At 46.0% G+C, this 22040-nt stretch overlaps 1 protein-coding gene across 2 annotated transcripts in view; it reads left to right on the top strand.

The window, feature by feature from the left end:
- LOC140409647 (disintegrin and metalloproteinase domain-containing protein 12-like) overlaps window positions 1–22040 on the top strand; it is a 1449600-nt gene that overhangs the window by 312282 nt on the left and 1115278 nt on the right. The gene's annotated exons all lie outside the window — the stretch shown is intronic.

The following is a 22040-nucleotide window of genomic DNA, read 5'->3' as shown; positions in this document are numbered from 1 at the left end:
TCTTAACCTTCTTCGCTCTAACGAAAACAGCCTCAAGTCCCTCAGCCTTTCCTCATAAGATCTTCCCTCCTACCAGGCAACATTCTGGTAAATCTCCTCTGCACCCTTTCCAATGCTTCCACATCCTTCCTATAATGCGGCGACCAGAATTGCACGGAATACTCCAAATGCGGCCGCACCAGAGTTTTGTATAGCTGCAACATGACCTCATGGCTCCTAAACTCAATCCCTCTACCAATAAAAGCTAACACACCGTGCACCTTCTTAACAACCCTCTCAACCTGGGTGGCAACATTCAGGGATCTATGTACATGGACACCGAGATCTCTCTGCTCATCCACACTGCCAAGAATCTTACCATTAGCCCAGTACTCTGTCTTCCTGTTATTCCTTCCAAAATGAATCACCTCACACTTTTCTTCATTAAACTCCATTTGCCACCTCTCAGCTCAGCGCTGCAGCTTATCTATGTCCCTCTGTAACTTATAACATCCTTCCGCACTGTCCACAACTCCACCGACTTTAGTGTAATCTGCAAATTTACTCACCCATCGTTCTACGCCCTCCTCCAGGTCATTTATGAAAATGACAAACAGCAGTGGCCCCAAAACAGATCCTTGTGGATCTGTAACTGGACTCCAGTCTGAACATTTCCCATCAACCACCACCCTTTGTCTTCTTCCAGCTAGCCAATTTCTGATCCAAACTGCTAAATCACCCTGAATCCCATGCCTCTGTATTTTCTGCAGTAGCCTACCATGGGGAACCTTATCAAACGCTTTACTGAAATCCATGTACACCACATCAACTGCTTTACCCTCATCCACCTGTTTGGTCACCTTCTCAAAGAACTCTATAAGGTTTGTGAGGCACGACCTACCCTTCACAAAACCGTGTTGACTATCTCTAATCAAATTATTCCTTTCCAGATGATTATACATCCTATCTCTTATAAACCTTTCCAAGATTTTTCCCACAACAGAAGTAAGGCTCACTGGTCTATAGTTACCGGGGTTATCTCTACTCCCCTTCTTGAACAAGGGGACAACATTTGCTATCCTCTAGTCTTCTGGCACTATTCTTGTAGACAAAGATGACTTAAAGATCAAGGCCAAAGGCTCAGCAATCTCCTCCCTAGCTTCCCAGAGAATCCTAGGATAAATCCCATCCGGCCCAGGTGACTTATCTATTTTCACACTTTCCAGAATTGCTAACGCCTCCTCCTTATGAACCTTTTTCGATCACAATTTTTTCCCTTTACACATCAAAACATAACAAAAAAGAAAGTTAACAATAAACAAATAAGTAATCAACACGGTTATCTAATCATTTAACATAAACTAAAACTTTCCACCCACCCCCCTCCCCCCTGGGTTGCTGCTGTTGGTCATCTGTCTTCCCTTTAACGTTCCACTAGGTAGTCGAGGAATGGCTGCCACCGCCTGGTGAACCCTTGAGCCGATCCTCTCAGCGCAAACTTTATCTGCTCCAATTTTATGAACCCCGCCATATCATTTACCCAGGCCTCCAGTCCGGGGGGTTTTGCCTCCTTCCACATGAGTGGAATCCTACGCCGGGCTACGAGGGACGCAATGGCCACAACATCGGCCTCTTTCGCCTCCTGCACTCCCGGCTCATCCGCAACTCCAAATAAAGCTAGCCCCCAGCCTGGTTTGACCCGGGCCTTCACCACCTTGGAAATCACTCCCGTCACTCCCTTCCAATACCCCTCCAGTGCCGGGCACGACCAAAACATATGTGCGTGGTTTGCCGGGCTTCCGCCGCACCTCCCACACTTGTCCTCCACTCCAAAGAACCTGCTCAATCTTTCTCCCGTTATGTGTGCTCTATGTAGCACCTTGAATTGAATCAGGCTAAGCCTGGCGCACAAGGAAGAGGAATTTACCCTGCTTAGGGCATCAGCCCACATACCCTCCTCTATCTCCTCCCCTAGCTCTTCTTCCCATTTTCCTTTTAATTCACCCACCAAGTCCTCCCCCTCTTCCCTCACCTCTCGGTATATCTCTGACACCTTGTATCTCCGACCCACACCCCTGAAAGCACTCTGTCCTGAATCCCCTGTGGTGGGAGCAGCGGAAATTCCCTCACCTGTTGTCTTGTGAATGCCCTCACCTGCATATATCTAAGGAAGTTTCCCCGGGGCAACTTATACTTTTCCTCCAATGCTCCCAAGCTCGCAAACGTCCCATCTATAAATAAATCTCCCACCCTCCTAATTCCCAACTGATGCCAGCTCTGAAATCCTCCATCCATTCTTCCTGGGGCAAACCTATGGTTGTTCCTGATTGGGGACCCCACCAGAGCTCCCCGTACACCTCTCTGTCGCCTCCATTGTCCCCAAATATTCAATGTTGCCGCCACCACCGGGTTCGTGGTAAACTTTTTTGGTGAGAACGGTAGCGGCGCCGTCACCAGCGTCTCTAAGCTCGTCCCTTTACAGGACTTTCTCTCCAGTCTTTTCCATGCCGCTCCCTCTCCCTCCATCATCCATTTACGAATCATCGCCACATTGGCGGCCCAATAGTAATCGCCCAAATTCGGTAGCGCCAATCCTCCTCTGTCCCTGCTACGTTGTAGGAACCCCCTCCTTACCCTCGGGACTTTCCCTGCCCACACGAAGCTCGTGATGCTCCTGTCTATTTTTTTAAAAAAGGTCTTAGTGATTAGTATAGGGAGACATTGAAATACAAATAAGAACCTCGGGAGGACCATCATCTTAATTGCCTGGACTCTGCCCGCCAACGACAGAGGCTGCATGTCCCACCTCTTGAAGTCCTCCTCCATTTGTTCTACCAATCGTGTCAGATTAAGTCTGTGTAAGGTTCCCCAGCTCCTAGCGATCTGAATCCCCAGGTATCGGAAGTTTCTTTCCACTTTCCTTAGAGGCAGGCCTTCTATCTCTGTACTCTGGTCCCCTGGGTGTATCACGAATAGTTCACTCTTCCCCATGTTAAGCCTATATCCCGAGAAATCTCCGAACTCCCTCAATATCTGCATGACCTCTGTCATCCCCCCCGTTGGGTCCGTCACATACAACAGTAGATCATCCCCGTATAGCGAGACTCAAAGAACAACAAAGAACAAAGAAATGTACAGCACAGGAACAGGCCCTTCGGCCCTCCAAGCCCGTGCCGACCATGCTGCTCGACTAAACTACAATCTTCTACACTTCCTGGGTCCGTATCCTTCTATTCCCATCCTATTCATATATTTGTCAAGATGCCCCTTAAATGTCCCTATCGTCCCTGCCTCCACTACCTCCTCCGGTAGTGAGTTCCAGGCACCCACTACCCTCTGCGTAAAAAACTTGCCTCGTACATCTACTCTAAACTTTGCCCCTCTCACCTTAAACCTATGCCCCCTAGTAATTGACCCCTCTACCCTGGGGAAAAGCCTCTGACTATCCACTCTGTCTATGCCCCTCATAATTTTGTATACCTCTATCAGGTCGCCCCTCAACCTCCTTCGTTCCAGTGAGAACAAACCGAGTTTATTCAATCGCTCCTCATAGCTTACTCGGTGTTCTTCTCCCCCTCTAATCACCCCTCTCCATTTCCTGGAGTCTCTCAACGCCATGGCCAGAGGTTCAATTGCCAACGCGAACAACAGTGGAGATAGCGGACATCCCTGTCTTGTTCCCCTATATAGTCAGAAATACTCCGATCTTTGCCGACCCGTGACTACACTTGCCGTTGGGGCCCCATAAAGAAGTCTGACCCAGCTAATAAACCCGTTCCCGAACCCAAACCTCCTTAACACCTCCCATAAGTACTCCCACTCCACCCTATCAAATTCCTTCTCTGCATCCATTGCCGCCACTATCTCTGCCTCCCCCTCCACTGGGGGCATCATTATCACCCCCAATAGTCGTCGCACGTTGACATTCAGTTGTCTCCCCTTTACGAACCCTGTCTGGCCTTCGTGCACCACCCCTGGGACACAGTCCTCTATCCTCGATGCCAGTACCTTTGCCAGCAATTTGGCGTCTACATTCAATAATGAAATAGGTCTATAGGACCCGCACTGCAACGGATCTTTATCCCTCTTCAAAATTAGCGATATCGTCGCCTCCGACATTGTCGGGGGTAAAGTCCCTCCTTCCCTGGCCTCATTGAACATCCTCACCAACAACGGGGCCAACAAGTCCAAGTATTTTCGATAAATTCCACTGGGAACCCGTCTGGTCCCGGAGCCTTCCCTGCTTGCATATTCCCCAGCCCCTTAATAACCTCATCCACCGCAATTGGTGCCCCCAGGCCTTCCACCTCCTGCTCCTCCACCCTCGGGAACCTCAATTGATCCAGGAACTGCCGCATCCCCTCCTCTCCCTCTGGAGGTTGGGACCTATACAGTCCCTCATAAAAGGTCTTGAACACCTCGTTTATCTTCCCTGCTCTTCGCACCGTGGCTCCCTTTTCGTCTCTAATTCCTCCTATCTCCCTCGCTGCTGCCCTCTTTCGCAACTGATGAGCCAGCAGGCGACTAGCCTTTTCCCCATATTCATACCTCCTCCCCTGTGCCTTCCTCCACAGCACCTCCGCCTTTCTGGTGGTCAAGAGGTCAAACTCCGTCTGGAGTCGTCTCCTCTCCCTGTACAGTCCTTCCTCCGGGGTCTCTGCAAATTCCCTGTCCACCCTTAAAATCTCCCCCAGTAATCTTTCCCTTTCCTTGGCCTCTGTTTTCCCTTTGTGGGCCCCAATGGAGATCAGCTCTCCCCTGACCACCGCTTTTAGTGCTTCCCATACCACTCCCACTCGGACCTCCCCGTCGTCATTGGCCTCCAGGTACCTCTCAATACACCCCCGCACTCTTCCACACACTCCCTCGCCCGCCATCAATCCCACATCTAATCGCCAAAGTGCTCTCTGCTCCCTTTCCTCTCCTAGTTCCAGGTCCTCCCAGTGTGGGGCATGGTCCGAAACCACTATGGCTGAATACTCAGCTTCTTCCACCCTTGAGATCAACGACCTTCCCAGAACAAAAAAGTCTATCCGGGAGTACACTTTATGGACATGGGAGAAGAAGGAGAACTCCCTGGCCCTCGGTCTAAGAAATCGCCATGGATCCACTACCCCCATTTGGTCCATAAACCCCTTGAGCACCTTGGCCGCTGCCGGCCTTCTTCCGGTCTTTGATCTGGATCTATCTAACCCTGGGTCCAGCACGGTATTGAAGTCCCCTCCCAATATCAAGTTTCCTACCTCCAGGTCCGGTATACGACCCAATATCCGTCTCATAAATCCCGTATCGTCCCAATTCGGGGCATATACATTAACCAACACGACCTCCATTCCCTCCAGCCTGCCACTCACCATTACATATCTACCTCCGCTATCTGCTACAATGTTCTTTGCTTCAAATGCTACCCGTTTCCCCACCACTATGGCCACCCCTCTATTCATTGCATCTAGTCCTGAATGGAACACCTGTCCCACCCATCCTTTCCTTAACCTAACTTGGTCCGCCACCTTCAGGTGCGTCTCTTGGAGCATAGCCACGTCTGCCCTTAGTCCTTTCAAGTGCGCGAGCACTCGGGCCCTTGTAATCGGTCCATTCAGGCCTCTCACGTTCCACGTGATCAGCCTCACTAGGGGGCTGCCTGCCCCCCTCACGTGTCGACTAGCCACCACCTTCTCTAGACCAGTCCCATATCCCGCCTCCGCGCTCCCACTCGCTCCCCAGCCGTCGCATTCCATCCCCGTCCACCCACTCTTTAGCCATTTCCTCTTTGATTTCCTCAGCAGCAACCCAGTTGCCCCCCTCTCCCCCCCCCCCCCCCCCCCCCCACCTCCCCCCGCTAGGTCCCCTTCTAGCGTGATTGCTCCCCCATATTACTTCCACAAGTCAGCTGACTTCAACTGACCCCGGCTACTCCTGCTCACTCCTTGACCACCCCCCGTGTGGGGAACTCCCATCCGCCTTGCGCCTGTCTTCCCGCCATAATCTTTCTGGCGCGGGAACATCCCTTTATCTGACCCGCCTCTTGTGGCGCAGCTCCCTTTCCCCTCCCCCTCCCATTCCTCATTCTCCATCTATGTCCCGTCCTTCCCCCCTCACCGGCGCCCACATTTCCTAGTGTCTCCCCCCATCCCAATTTACTTCTCTATTTACATCAACAATAACAATAACATTCCCTACAGTATCAGTCCCTCAGTTCTGATCCAATTTCTCCTCTTTAATAAAGGTCCACGCTTCTTCCGCCGTATCGAAATAATGGTGTCTCTCCTGGTACGTGACCCATAGTCGTGCCGGCTGCAGCATCCCGAACTTCACCTTTTTGTGTAACACCTCCTTGGCTCGGTTAAAACTCGCCCTCCTTCTCGCCACCTCCGCACTCCAATCCTGGTACACCCGTACCACTGCATTCTCCCATCTGTTACTCCGCAACTTTTTAGCCCATCTCAGGACCTCTTCTCTATCCTTAAGGCGGTGAAATCGCACGATTATCGCCCTGGGTGGTTCTCCCGCTTTTGGTCTTCTCGCCGGGATCCGATGTGCCCACTCCACCTCCAAGGGGCCCGCAGGGGCCTCAGCTCCCATCAATGAGCTTAGCATCGTGCTTACATAAGCTCCACAGTCCGCTCCTTCCACTCCCTCAGGGAGACCCAGTATCCGAAGGTTCTTCCTTCGCGCTCTGTTTTCTAGGGCCTCAATTCTTTCAATGCACTTTTTATGGAGTGCCTCGTGCGTCTGTGTTTTGACCGCCAGGCCCAGGATCTCGTCCTCATTATCCGTCACCTGCTCCACCACGCGGAGCTCTGTCTCCTGAGTCCTTTGTGCCTCCTTGAGCCCCTCAATTGCCTGAAGCATCGGGGTCAGCACCTCCCTCTTTAGTCGCTCCACACACCGTCTCAGGAATTCGTCTTGCTCGGGCCCCCATGTCGCCTGGGCTTTCTCTGCCGCCATCTTGTGTCTTCTCCCTTTCTGTCCCTTTCGTCGAAGATTCCTCGCGCTGCAGCCGCCGCCGCCGATATTTTCCTCTTTCGTTGGGGGGGGGACTACTCCCTATCTACTCACCCCACACCGGGTTTCGTCGCCTAAACATTTCCCGTTGGGGCTCTTAAAAGAGCCCGAAGGTCCGTTATAGCTGGAGCCGCCGAACGTGCGGCTTAGCTGGTCATCGCCGCAACCGGAAGCCCTCATTTTTTTATTCCTGACATATCTATAGAAAGCTTTAGGGTTATCCTTGATCCTACTTGCCAAAGACTTCTCATGTCCCCTCCTGGCTCTTCTTAGCTCTCTCTTTAGGTCCTTCCTAGCTAACTTGTAACTCTCGAGCGCCCGAACTGAACCTTCATGTCTCATCTTTACATTAGTCTCCTTTTTCCTCTTGACAAGTGTTACGACTGCTTTAGTAAACCACGGTTCCCTCACTCGACCACTTCCTCCCTGCCTGACAGGTACATACTTATCAAGGACACACAGTAGCTGTTCCTGGAACAAGCTCCACATTTCCATTGTGCCCATCCCCTGCAGTTTTCCTCTCCATCCGATGTATCCTAATCTTGCCTCATCGCATCATAATTGCCTTTCCCCCAGATATAACTCTTGCCCCGCGGTATGTACCTATCCTTTTCCATCACTAAAGTAAACGTATTCGAATTGTGGTCACTTTCACCAAAGTGCTCACCTACCTCCAAATCTAACACCTGTCCTGGTTCATTACCCAGTACCAAATCCAATATGGCCTCGCCTCTCGTTGGCCTATCTACATCCTGTGTCAGGAAACCCTCCTGCACACATTGGACAAAAACGGACCCATCTAATGTACTCGAACTATAGCGTTTCCAGTCAATATTTGGAAAGTTAAAGTCCCCCATAACAACTACCCTGTTGCTTTCGCTTTTATCCAGAATCATCTTTGCAATCCTCTCCTCTACATCTCTGGAACTTTTCGGAGGCCTATAGAAAACCCTTAACAGGGTGACCTCTCCTTTCCTGTTTCTAACCTCAGCCCAGACTACCTCAGTAGACGAGTCCTCATTAAACGTCCTTTCTGCCACCATAATACTGTCCTTGCCTCACAATGCCACCCCTCCCCCTCTTTTACCACCTTCCCTGAGCTTACTGAAATATCTAAACCCTGGCACCTGCAACAACCATTCCTGTCCCTGCTCTATCCATGTCTCCGAAATGGCCACAACATCGAAGTCCCAGGTACCAACCCATGCCGCAAGTTCACCCACCTTATTCCGGATGCTCCTGGCATTGAAGAAGACGCACTTTAAACCACCTTCCTGCCTGCCGGTACACTCCTGCAACTTTGAAACCCTACTCATGACCTCACTACTCTCAACCTCCTGTATACTGGAGCTACAATTCAGGTTCCCAAGCCCCTGCTGAACTAGTTTAAACCCTTCCAAAGAGCATTAGCAAATTTCCCCCCCAGAATATTGGTACCCCTCTGGTTCAGGTGCAGACCATCCCGTTTGTAGAGGTCCCACCGACCCCAGAATGAGCCCCAATTATCCAGAAATCTGAAACCCTCCCTCCTGCACCATCCCTGTAGCCACGTGTTCAACTCCTCTCTCTCTCTATTCCTCGTCTCGCGATCATGTGGCACAGGTAACAACCCAGAGATAATAACTCTGTTTGTCCTAGATCTAAGTTTCCACCCTAGCTCCCTGAATTCCAGCCTTACATCCCCATCCCTTTTCTTACCTATGTCGTTGGTACCTATGTGGACCACGTCTTGGGGCTGCTCCCTCTCCCCCTTCAGGATCCCGAAAACATGATCCGAGACATCACACACCCTGGCACCTGGGAGGCAACACACCAACCGTGAGTCTCTCTCGTTCCCACAGAATCTCCTATCTATCCCCCTAACTATGGAGTCTCCAATGACTAATGCTCTACTCCTCTCCCCCCTTCCCTTCTGAGCAACAGGGACAGACTCTGTGCCAGAGACCTGTACCCCAAGGCTTAACCCTGGTAAGTCCCCCCCCCCAACAGTATCCAAAGCGGCATACTTGTTACTAAGGGGAACGGCCACAGGGGATCCCTGTACTGACTGCTTCCTCCCAGCCTCTCTCACCGTCACCCATCTATTTTTATTCTTCGGAGTAACTACATACCTGAAGCTTCTATCTATGACCAACTCTTCCTCCCGAATGATCCGAAGTTCATCCAATTCCAGCTCCAGTTCCCTAACGCGGTTTCTGAGTTGCTGGAAGTGGGTGCACTTCCCACAGATGAAATTAGCAGGGACACTGACGGCGTCCCTCACCTCAAACATTCTGCAGGAGGAACATTGCACTGCCTTCCCTGCCATCCCCTCTAGATAAAAAAAAAGAAAGAAAGAGCTTACCCGTTATTCACTCCCCTTCTCAGCAAGCACTCACTCAGCAACCTCTGCGCCCCGCACGATACCACCTGAGGGAAAATAAATAAAAACTACTTACCAGTCACCAGCCAATCCCTTACCTGCAGGCTGTGACGTCACGGTTCAACTTTCCACTTCTACCTGTCCTCGAGCCTTCCTCTTGTTCCTTACAGCGGTTGGTTTTTTTTGGTTAGAGGAGCGGGTAGGGAGGGAAACACTGAAGAAGTGTTTCGGGTTTAAGTGTCACTTAACAATAGCTCCTCCACAAACCACCTCCAAGTTAGGGTGAGCACATGAACGTATGCAAATTTCCCCTGCAACGGCCAATCAGCAGCTCCGCTCTACTGCCCTCTGCTATCAGCTACAGTGAAGGAACTGAGGATGTTTCTTTCTTCTATGATTTTGTGCAATGATTTCACAGTTGTTATGATTCCCGTGGAGATCAACAAACCTAAAGAATCAAATTCAATCAATGGCCCTGACAAAAGAAACACTGAGCAAAATCTCACTTCTATGACTTTGACTTTAACAAACAAGTCAAAATCAACCTAAATGAGACATTAACCAACTGGCAAATTGTGGTCAATATAAACTATAAATTGTTACATGTGTTATTTAATATGTAAAGATGATCCCATGACTTTACGAGGCATTCCGCTCAACCTAAATGGCACCAATTTCAGCTGAACATTCCTTCGAAGCTCTGGATTTTCGAAGGTAAAATTACAACTTATTCTCTTTCAACATTTAGTGTCTGATCCTCAGTGGACAGCAGCACTCAAGCAACCCAAGTTCTATGGGCAGATCTTCACCAAAATGATACATTTCTGAAAACCTCTTCTGCCAGTCTTTGATAGAAACATACAAACAAAGAAACAAGGAGCAGGAAGAGCCCATTTGGTTCCGCCACTTCATCAGATCATTTGAGATCTGATAGTAACCTCAAATCTGCATAATAAAAGCCGCCAATAACCTATCACCACTGTTCTTACCAAGAATTAATCCACCTCTGCCTTAAAATATTCAGACTGTCCTTCCATCACCTTTTCTGATGCGGCGCACCCCTGCCGTCAGCGGGATCCTCCGTCCTGGCAGCCAGCCAATGGGGTTTCCCATTTTGAGCACCCCCACTCCGTCGGGAAATCCGGGGGCGTGAGTGCGCTGCCGGCGAAGCGGAGGATCCCGCTGGCGGAGAAGTCAGCCCCTTATATGTTTCAATCTGATGCCATGAGTCCCAGAAACAATCCAGAGCACGATATTGAGTCTGGTTAGTCAATTAGTTCAAGTCGGAGAAACAGCTGAAGCCATCTTGTTTCTGGCTCCTGTCTCCAGCTTCATTTTCTTTGGTCTCTCTGTCCTGTAGCTTTGGGTGATCTCAGCTCTTTCTGTTTAATCTGGTCTCAATGAACTTCAATTTTCCCAGAAATCTGAACTTTCCATTTCAGTTTAGTTATACTGTTAATTTCCCTGGAAGCCCTGAAAGTTTAGTTTCTCTTTCAGTTAGGATCTGACCCAAAAAGCACAAGTTTTGTAACCATGGATTCTATTTCATAGTTTAAATGTAAGTTGAGATCACTCATTGAACTTCACGTGTGCTGCATGTTGCCAGTGGGTTGAGGGTCAGATTGACTGGCTGGATATAAATTAAAAGAAGAGGCATTCCAAATGATTTGTTGAAGTGTCATTGGGTATTTAGCACTCATGTGACACAGGAAATGTTGCTCATTAGCGTTCCTTGAATTAGTCCCTGCAAATGGTTTTTGTCACAAAGTGGCAGCAGTGATTGAGAAACTCGATAAGGAACAAAGAGTTACTTGTGCAAACACTGAAAATTCCTGGGACTCAAATCTGTTTGTGTCAATATTGTTATGGGCCAGGGTTTAGAGAACCCCAAAGTGTATCATGGAGTTCACCTGACCCACAACTTTTACTAGATTGTGGTGTGGGGAGCGCACGACCCACCCTACATGTGTTTGCACAAGTAACTCTTTGTTCCTTATCGAGTTTCTCAATCACTGCTGCCACTTTGTGACAAAAACCATTTGCAGGGACTAATTCAAGGAACGCTAATGAGCAACATTTCCTGTGTCACATGAGTGCTAAATACCCGATGACACTTCAACAAATCATTTGGAATGCCTCTTCTTTTAATTTATACTTTGGTGGGGTTTAAACTAATGCAGCAGGGGCATGGGAACCTGGATTGTAGTTTTAGGGTAAGGGAGAATGAGAGTATAGAGGTCAGGAGCACAGATTTGACGTCGCAGGAGGGGGCCAGTGTTCAGGTAGGTGGTTTGAAGTGTGTCTACTTCAATGCCAGGAGTATACGAAACAAGGTTGGGGAACTGGCAGCATGGGTTGGTACCTGGGACTTCGATGTTGTGGCCATTTCGGAGACATGGATAGAGCAGGGACAGGAATGGATGTTGCAGGTTCCGGGGTTTAGATGTTTTAGTCAGCTCAGAGAAGGAGGCAAAAGAGGGGGAGGTGTGGCGCTGCTAGTCAAGAGCAGTATTACGGTGGCGGAGAGGATGCTAGATGGGGACTCTTCTTCCGAGGTAGTATGGGCTGAAGTTAGAAACAGGAAAGGAGAGGTCACCCTGTTGGGAGTTTTTTATAGGCCTCCTAATAGTTCTAGGGATGTAGAGGAAAGGATGGCGAAGATGATTCTGGATAAGAGCGAAAGTAACAGGGTAGTTATTATGGGAGACTTTAACTTTCCAAATATTGACTGGAAAAGATATAGTTCGAGTACAATAGATGGGTCGTTTTTTGTACAGTGTGTGCAGGAGGGTTTCCTGAAACAATATGTTGACAGGCCAACAAGAGGCGAGGCCACATTGGATTTGGTTTTGGGTAATGAACCAGGCCAGGTGTTGGATTTGGAGGTAGGAGAGCACTTTGGGGACAGTGACCACAATTCGGTGACGTTTACGTTAATGATGGAAAGGGATAAGTATACACCACAGGGCAAGAGTTATAGCTGGGGGAAGGGCAATTATGATGCCATTAGACGTGACTTGGGGGGGGATAAGGTGGAGAAGTAGGCTGCAAGTGTTGGGCACACTGGATACGCGGAGCTTGTTCAAGGATCAGCTACTGCGTGTTCTTGATAAGTATGTACCGGTCAGGCAGGGAGGAAGGCGTCGAGCGAGGGAACCGTGGTTTACCAAGGAAGTGGAATCTCTTGTTAAGAGGAAGAAGGAGGCCTATGTGAAGATGAAGTGTGAAGTTTCGGTTGGGGCGATGGATAGTTACAAGGTAGCGAGGAAGGATCTAAAGAGAGAGCTAAGACGAGCAAGGAGGGGACATGAGAAGTATTTGGCAGGAAGGATCAAGGAAAACCCAAAAGCTTTCTATAGGTATGTCAGGAATAAGCGAATGACTCGGGAAAGAGTAGGACCAGTCAAGGACAGGGATGGGAAATTGTGTCTGGAGTCTGAAGAGATAGGCGAGATACTAAATGAATATTTTTCGTCAGTATTCACTCAGGAAAAAGATAATGTTGTGGAGGAGAATGCTGAGCCCCAGGATAATAGAATAGATGGCATTGAGGTACGTAGGGAAGAGGTGTTGGCAATTCTGGACAGGCTGAAAATAGATAAGTCCCCGGGACCTGATGGGATTTATCTTAGGATTCTCTGGGAGGCCAGGGAAGAGATTGCTGGACCATTGGCTTTGATGTTTATGTCATCATTGGCTACAGGAATAGTGCCAGAGGACTGGAGGACAGCAAATGTGGTCCCTTTGTTCAAAAAGGGGAGCAGAGACAACCCCGGCAACTATAGACCGGTGAGCCTCACGTCTGTAGTGGGTAAAGTCTTGGAGGGGATTATAAGAGACAAGATTTATAATCATCTAGATAGGAATAATATGATCAGGGATAGTCAGCATGGCTTTGTGAAGGGTAGGTCATGCCTCACAAACCTTATTGAGTTCTTTGAGAAGGTGACTGAACAGGTAGACGAGGGTAGAGCAGTTGATGTGGTGTATATGGATTTCAGCAAAGCGTTTGATAAGGTTCCCCACGGTAGGCTATTGCAGAAAATACGGAGGCTGGGGATTGAGGGTGATTTAGAGATGTGGATCAGAAATTGGCTAGCTGAAAGAAGACAGAGGGTGGTGGTTGATGGGAAATGTTCAGAATGGAGTACAGTCACAAGTGGAGTACCACAAGGATCTGTTCTGGGGCGGTTGCTGTTTGTCATTTTTATCAATGACCTAGAGGAAGGCGCAGAAGGGTGGGTGAGTAAATTTGCAGACGATACTAAAGTCGGTGGTGTTGTCGATAGTGTGGAAGGATGTAGCAGGTTACAGAGGGATATAGATAAGCTGCAGAGCTGGGCTGAGAGGTGGCAAATGGAGTTTAATGTAGAGAAGTGTGAGGTGATTCACTTTGGAAGGAATAACAGGAATGCGGAATATTTGGCTAATGGTAAAGTTCTTGAAAGTGTGGATGAGCAGAGGGATCTAGGTGTCCATGTACATGGATCCCTGAAAGTTGCCACCCAGGTTGATAGGGTTGTGAAGAAGGCCTATGGAGTGTTGGCCTTTATTGGTAGAGGGATTGAGTTCCGGAGTCGGGAGGTCATGTTGCAGCTGTACAGAACTCTGGTACGGCCGCATTTGGAGTATTGCGTACAGTTCTGGTCACCGCATTATAGGAAGGACGTGGAGGCTTTGGAGCGGGTGCAGAGGAGATTTACCAGGATGTTGCCTGGCATGGAGGGAAAATCTTATGAGGAAAGGCTGATGGACTTGAGGTTGTTTTCGTTGGAGAGAAGAAGGTTAAGAGGAGACTTAATAGAGGCATACAAAATGATCAGGGGGTTGGATAGGGTGGACAGTGAGAGCCTTCTCCCGCGGATGGATATGGCTGGCACGAGGGGACATAACTTTAAACTGAGGGGTAATAGATATAGGACAGAGGTCAGAGGTAGGTTCTTTACGCAAAGAGTAGTGAGGCCGTGGAATGCCCTACCTGCTACAGTAATGAACTCGCCAACATTGAGGGCATTTAAAAGTTTATTGGATAAACATATGGATGATAATGGCATAGTGTAGGTTAAATGGCTTTTGTTTCGGTGCAACATCGTGGGCCGAAGGGCCTGTACTGCGCTGTATTGTTCTATGTTCTATGTTCTACAGGTGTGGTACAGCAGAAATGGAAAAGTATTTTTTTAAGCAAAACAATGTTTATTCTATTAACTCAAGTTATCCTTTTTAAAACAGTGAACACCTTAGCAACCATCAATTCAAATACAACCCCCAAAGAACACAACACTAAGTAATCCTTAACGCTTTCCTTTAAACATCCAGACGACTTTTAAAAAAACATTAAACAGAAGCACATCAGGTTAAAGTCACTACTGAGAGCAGTTATTAGTTTTAAATCACCAAAGAATCGATTTACAGTCTTTAGAAAACAGAGAGAGAGACTCATACACCTTCTGGCTGTGACTGCAGCTATCCAGCTCTGAAAACGAAACTAAAACACACCCTGCAGCAAACAGCCTAAAACGAAAGTAAAAAGCTGACAGACAGCCTAGCTCCACCCATACTCTGACATCACTGATAAACACCCATTTCTTAAAGGTAATAAGAAACATCCATTTCTTAAAGGTACTCTCACATGATAGCTCCCCCCCCACAAGAAAAAAAATAAACCATCAACTTCAAGATGGTTTCATTTTTTTACCTTTTCACTACCCTTTAAGAAATGCACTTTCTCATATCAAAGAAACAACACACGCAAACAGGTATAATAATATAGTCCATTTTTTTTCCGTTCGTCTTCCTCCAACTGAAATCCTTCTCGATTGACCATCTCTTTGAACAAGAAGATTTCTGCACGATCCGTCCATTTCTCTACGCCTCGGCATTTCTCTTTAAAGTCAGATACTTTAGTTCAATCTGATCACAGAGTCTCTTGTAATTCTCCACACAGGAGCATTGGTTATCACAGCTTTCAGGCAGTCAAATGCCTGTTGAAACTCCACTGTCCACTGAAAATGTTGATGTGTCTTCAGCAAGTTCATCAGTGGAGCAACCACACTACAAAACTTTTACACAAATGTTGGATCAAATCCACTCATGCCAAGAAATCGCATTATATCCCTTCATGTTGAGGGTATTGAAAACTCCCCAATAACTGTTGGTTTCACATCCCGTGGGACCAGTCGACCCTGTCCGATTGTATGGCCAAGGAAAGTGACTTGGGCTTTTCCAAATTCACTTTTGGCTAGGTTTATCACCAACCCCGCCTCCGGAAGTCGATCAAATAACTCCATCAGATGTTTTAAATGTTCTTTCTATGTCTGGCTGAAAATTACCACATCGTTGATGTATACCGCACAATTGGGTAATCCTGAAACAACTTTGTTAGTTAACCGTTGAAATGTGGCTGGGGCGTTTTTCATGCCAAATGGCATAACTTTGAATTGGTATATACCATCTGGAGTCACAAAAGCTGAAATCTCCTTCGCCCTTTCGTATAAAGGTACCTGCCAGTAACCTTTAAGTAAATCCAATTTGGAAATAAAAGCTAATTGTCCCACTTTCTCAATGCAATCCTCCAAATGTGGGATAGGATAAAAGTCCATTCTTGTAACTGCATTAACCTATCATAGACCACACACAACCATTGGGTACCGTCTGGTTTAAGTACCATCACTATGGGTGAGCTCCATTGGCTGCAACCCACTTCAATTATGCCATTTTTAAGCATACTCTCAATCTCTTAATTAACCTGTGCCAATTTTAAAGGGTTAAGTCTGTATGGATGTTGTTTGATTGGAACAGCATTTCCCACATCTACATCATGTATAGCCATTTAGTACTTCCCAATTTATCTGCACAAACTTGCCCATGTGATATCAATAACTCTTTCAGGTCAGTTCGTTTTTCCTCTGGAAGGTAACTCAACAATCTATCCCAATTTTTAAGAACATCCTCGTTTTCCAATTTAATTTGAGATATGTCAAATTCACAGTCATCTGGATTTGGTTCATCACTTTGAGTTAGAATCATTAAAACCTCCTTTTTGTCTCCTTCCCTTTCAAAGTACCTTTTAAGCATATTCACCTGACACACTCGGTGAGTCTTCCTTCTACCTGGTATTTGTACCACATAATTCACCTCACTTAATTTCCTTTCAATCTGACAAGGTCCACAAAACCTAGCTTTTAAAGGTTCATCCACCACTGGTAACAACACTAAAACTTTATTTCCACTGGCAAAACTACAAAATTTGGATTTCTTGTCCACTACCCGTTTCATCACATTTTGTGCAACTTTCAAATGTTGTCTAGCCAATTCACCTGCTCTATTTAATCATTACCTAAAATTTGACACGTAATCCAATAGTGTAATTTCTGATTTCTAACTCACCAATTTTTACTTCCTCAATTTAGGTGGTCCTCTTACCTCATGACCAAAAATTAGTTCTAAAGGACTGAATTTGATTGACTCATTAGGTGCATCCCCAATTGCAAACAGTACGAATGGAATTCCTTTATCCCAATTCTCTGGATAATCTTGACAATAAGCCCTCAACATTGTCTTTAATGTCTGATGCCACCTTTCTAATGCTCCCTGCGATTCTGGACGGTACGCAGTTGATTTAAATTGTTTTATTCCTAAGCTTCCCATAACGTCTTGGAATAACTTTCAGGTAAAATTTGATCCTTGATCCAATTGTATTTCTGTGGGTAGTCCATATCTGGTAAAGAATTTAAGTAACTCCTCCACAATCTTTTTAGCTGTAATATTACGTACTGGAATGGCCTCTGGAAACCTAGTAGACACATCCATTATCGTTAAAAGATATTGAATCACACTTTCCGTTTTAGGAAGCGGTCCTACACAATCAATTAGGACCCTTGTAAAAGGTTCCATAAATGCTGGAATGGGTATTAAGGGCGCTGGTTTTATCACTGCTTGAGGTTTCCCTATCACTTGACATGTGTAACATGATTGACAAAATTTAATTACATCTTTATGTAGTCCAGGCCAATAAAAATGTTTCTGGATTTTAGCTTGAGTTTTCCTTTTCCCAAATGACCTCCCACTGGTACCTCATGTACAACTCGCAACACCTCCTTTCTATATCCTATCGGCAATACTACTTGATGAACTTCTGCCCACTTTTCATCTGCCTGCCTATGTAAAGGTCTCCATTTTCTCATCAAGACATTACTTTTCCATAATAACACTCTGGTATACACGCAGATTCCTCTTCCGTGTATGCTTTCTAATACATACGGTTTATTTCTACATCTTTCTGTTGTAACTCCGCCAATTTTCCTGAACTAAAAATATCCGCCTCATCCTCCACCTGTTCTTGTTCTTTTTCAACCATCTGATCAAAAATCGTTTCTGATAATTGCACTTCAACTTCATCTTCACCCTTTGATTTCTCCTCTTGTCTTAACCTGTGACTTTGCGACCTTGTTACTACACAATCTGGAAAAATCCCAGGATATTCGTCCTTCAACACTTCAGTTGTCTGATTTTCCACTGGCTTATCGACCACAGTAGGCATCACTCCCGCCTGCGATCCAGCTATATCATTACCCAAAATAAACTGGATTCCTGGACAAGATAGTTTCTCGATTACTCCTACTTCCACTTCACCACTCTTCACTGAACTTTCAAACCTTACCTTTGTTATGGGCGAGGCTTTTCAGAACCCCAAAATGTATCATGGAGTTCAATCAACCTCTCCCTTTAATGGATTTGTTGTTTTTCCGAGCACACAGCTTTTTCCCTAGGTGTGGAATTACAATTATGGACACATAAGAACTAGGAACAGGAGTAGGCCATCTGGCCCCTCGAGCCTGCTCCGCCATTTAATGAGATCATGGCTGATCTTTGTGGATTCAGCTCCACTCTCCGGCCTGTACACCATATCCCCGAATCCCTTTATTCTTTAGAAAGGTATCTATCTTTTTCTTAAAAACGTTTAAAGAAGGAGCCTCAACTGCTTCACAGGGCAAGGAATTCCAGAGATTCACAACCCTTTGGGTGAAGAAGTTCCTCCTACACTCCGTCCTAAATCTACTTCCCCTTATTTTGAGGCTATGCCCCCTAGTTCTGCTTTCCCCGACCAGTGGAAACAACCTGCCCGCATCTATCCTATCTATTCCCTTCATAATTTTATATGTTTCAATAAGATCCCCCCTCATCCTTCTAAACTCCAATGAGTACAGTCCCAGCCTACTCAACCTCTCGTCATAATCTAATCCCCTCAACTCTGGGATCAACCTAGTGAATCTCCTCTGCACTCCCTCCAATGCCAATATGTCCTTTCTCAGGTAAGGAGACCAAAACTGAACACAATACTCCAGATGCGGCCTCACCAACACCCTATACAATTGCATCATAACCTCCCTAGTCTTGAACTCCATCCCTCTAGCAATGAAAGACAAAACTTGATTAGCCTTCTTAATCACCTGTTGCACCTGCACACCAACTTTTTGCGACTCGTGCACCAGCACACCCAGGTCCCTCTGCACAGCAGCATGTTTTAACATCTTACCGTTTAAATAATAATCCATTCTGCTGTTATTCCTCCCAAAATGGATAGCCTCACACTTGGCAACATTGAATTCCATCTGCCAGACCCTAGCCCATTCACCTAACCTATCCAAATCCTTCTGCAGACTTCCGGCATCCTCTGCACATTTTGCTTTACCACTCATCTTAGTGTCGTCTGCAAACTTTGACACATTGCACTTGGTCCCCAACTCCAAATCGTCTATGTAAATTGTGAACAACTGCGGGCCCAACACTGATCCTTGAGGGACCCCACTAGTTACAGGTTGCCAACCAGAGAAACACCCATTTATCCCCACTCTCTGCTTTCTGTTAGTTAACCAATCCTCTACCCATGCTACCACTTTACCCTCAATGCCATGCATCTTTAGTTTATGTAGCAACCTTTTGTGTGGCACCTTGTCAAAAGCTTTCTGGAAATCCAGATATACCACATCCATTGGCTCCCCGTTATCTACTGCACTGGTAACGTTCTCAAAGAATTCTACCAAATTAGTCAGCCACGACCTACCCTTTGTGAACCCATGCTACATCTGCCCAATGGGACAATTTCCCTCCAGGTGCCCCGCTATTTCCTCCTTAATGATAGATTCCAGCATTTTCCCTACAACCGAAGTTAAGCTTACCGGCCTATAATTACCCGCTTTCTGCCGACCTTTTTTAAACAGTGGTGTCACATTTGCTACTTTCCAATCCTCTGGGACCACCCCAGAGTCTAGTGAATTTTGATAAATTATCACTAGTACATTTACAATTTCCCTAGCCATCTCTTTTAACACTCTGGGATGCATTCCATCAGGTCCAGGAGACTTGTGGGTTTTTAAACACAAAACGCTGTTTATTCCATGAACTCAACTTAACATCTTAAATAAACATTGGATCTCTTGACACCCCTTACTTCAAAGATAACTCAGAAAATATTGCAACAGTAAATAATTCCTTAAAATGTTCCTTCAAACTTCCAAGAGACTTAACACCTTTAAACAGTATCACATCAGGTTAAAGGATATATATATTTTCTGTCGAATGGCAGAGACTGTCGCAAACTGGCTTTCTACTTTTAAACTGCTCTCAGCAAAACCAGCCAGGCACTTTTTAGCTGCTCACAGCAAAACCAAATTGCAAAACTTGCAGCTCTCTGGAAACACACAGACACTGCTTTTAAACTGAAACTAAAAACCTGCAAAACTGACTGCAAAATGGCTGACCTGAGCTGAGCTCCACCTACTCTCTGACATCACTGTTTTCTTAAAGGTACATGGCTTACACATCCACTTCTTAAAGACACTCTTGCATGACACCTTGTATAATGGAACACTATCCCTCTCACCCTGAATTCTTAAAATTGTGACTTCTTTACCTGCTGCTCCTGATACACATGAGTAAACTTTACCCACACAAGTAAATTATTTAAAGACATCTGGCACCTTCTTAACAATTACTTCTTGAACAGGCTGTACAATCGTTTGCACCTCCTTCGCTTCCCTTGGGCTTTCCTTTACCACTCTAACAAACCCCACCGTCTTATCCTGTTTTACCACATCAGCCTTCCCAGTGCTTTTCTTCAACCACCAACACTGTGACTTTACATGGCCTAGTTTATGACAGTGAAAACATTTGAAATTATTCATTTCTTTTCCACCATCCTGGATTTCTTTTTTATTCTGAGGTACACTCTCCTTATTATCTCCCATCAGATCACCTTTACCACTTGAGTATTTCTCATGTCCCCAGTTTCTATCCCTCACAGGCTGAAACTGATGTCGGAAACCAAGCTTTGATTTATGAACTAATTCATAATCATCTGCCATTTCTGCTGCTGACCTCGCAGTTTTAACGCTCTGCTCTTCCACATGAGTTCTTACTCCATCAGGAATTGAATATGTAAACTCGTCCAAATGTGTAATTTCTCTGAGAGCTTCATACGTTTGGTCTATTTTCAAAGCCTTTATCCGCCTATCAAAATTACTCTGTTTGATCCTTTCAAACTCCATGTATGTTTGACCAAATTCTTTCCTTAAATTTCTAAACCTTTGTAAGCTTCAGGCATTAGCTCATATTCACCTAAGATGGATTTTTTTCACCTCCTCATACGTCCCAGATACCTCCTCCGGTAATGATGCAAACACTTCACTCACCTTACCTACCAGCTTTGTTTGAATCAGTAATACCCACATGTCCTCGGCCATTGCATTTGTTTAGCTACCTTCTCAAATGAAATGAAAAAGGCTTCCACCTCCTTCTCATCAAACCTTGGCAATGCTTGGACATATTTAAATAGATCCCCACCAAACCTTCGACTATCACGCTCTTTCTCACTATCCTCATCACTATCATCCAACTGTACGTTTCCCTTTACATCTGGCAATTTTAACTGACTTATGTTTCACAGGCATTTTCTGAAGTTCAAACTCTCTCTTTTTCCCTTTCCTCTCTATCTCTTTCTTTTTGTTCTGCAAGGGCTATTCTTTCTTTGTTCCTTTCTTCTCTCGCCTTTTCTTTTCCCCCGATCTGTATCACCCTTTCTCTTTCTTTTTCTCTCATTGCATATTCATGCTCCTTTAATTTTTTTTCATATTCAAGTTGTTTAATCTGCAAATGGATCTTTGCCATTTCTAATGAGTCAGACTGTATCTCAGGCAATTTTAAATGCTCAGCTACCTCATCTTTTCGCGTTTCATCAGGTAATGTTAACTACAATGTTTTTGCCAAATCTAAAAGTCTGTTTTTAGTCTCTGTCCGAAGGTACTGCGTGTGAACTTCTCCACCCCCAAAAACCTCAGAGCCTCTGAAAGAGCCATTGTCCACAACACACTCCCTACTTAAACTAGAATACCACACCGGAAAAGCATCCACAATATGCTCACCCCTCACTGTCTTGAGTTCACTAAGCCAATACAAAAGATAGACTTTTATCTCGGACGAGCCCCCAATTTGTTATGGGCCAGGGTATAGAGAACCCCAAAGTGTGTCGTGGAGTTCACCTGACCCACAACTCTTATTAGATTGTGGTATGGGGAGAACACGGCCCACTCTGCAGGTGTGGTACAGCAGAAATGGAAAAGTATTTTTTAAAGCAAAACAATGTTTATTCTATTAACTCAAGTTAACCTTTTTAAAACAAACAGCGAACATCTTAGCA

This window comes from Scyliorhinus torazame, chromosome 3, assembly GCF_047496885.1.
Source record: "Scyliorhinus torazame isolate Kashiwa2021f chromosome 3, sScyTor2.1, whole genome shotgun sequence".
Classification (NCBI taxonomy): domain Eukaryota; kingdom Metazoa; phylum Chordata; class Chondrichthyes; order Carcharhiniformes; family Scyliorhinidae; genus Scyliorhinus; species Scyliorhinus torazame.
This window is presented reverse-complemented; position numbering and strand designations above follow the sequence as displayed.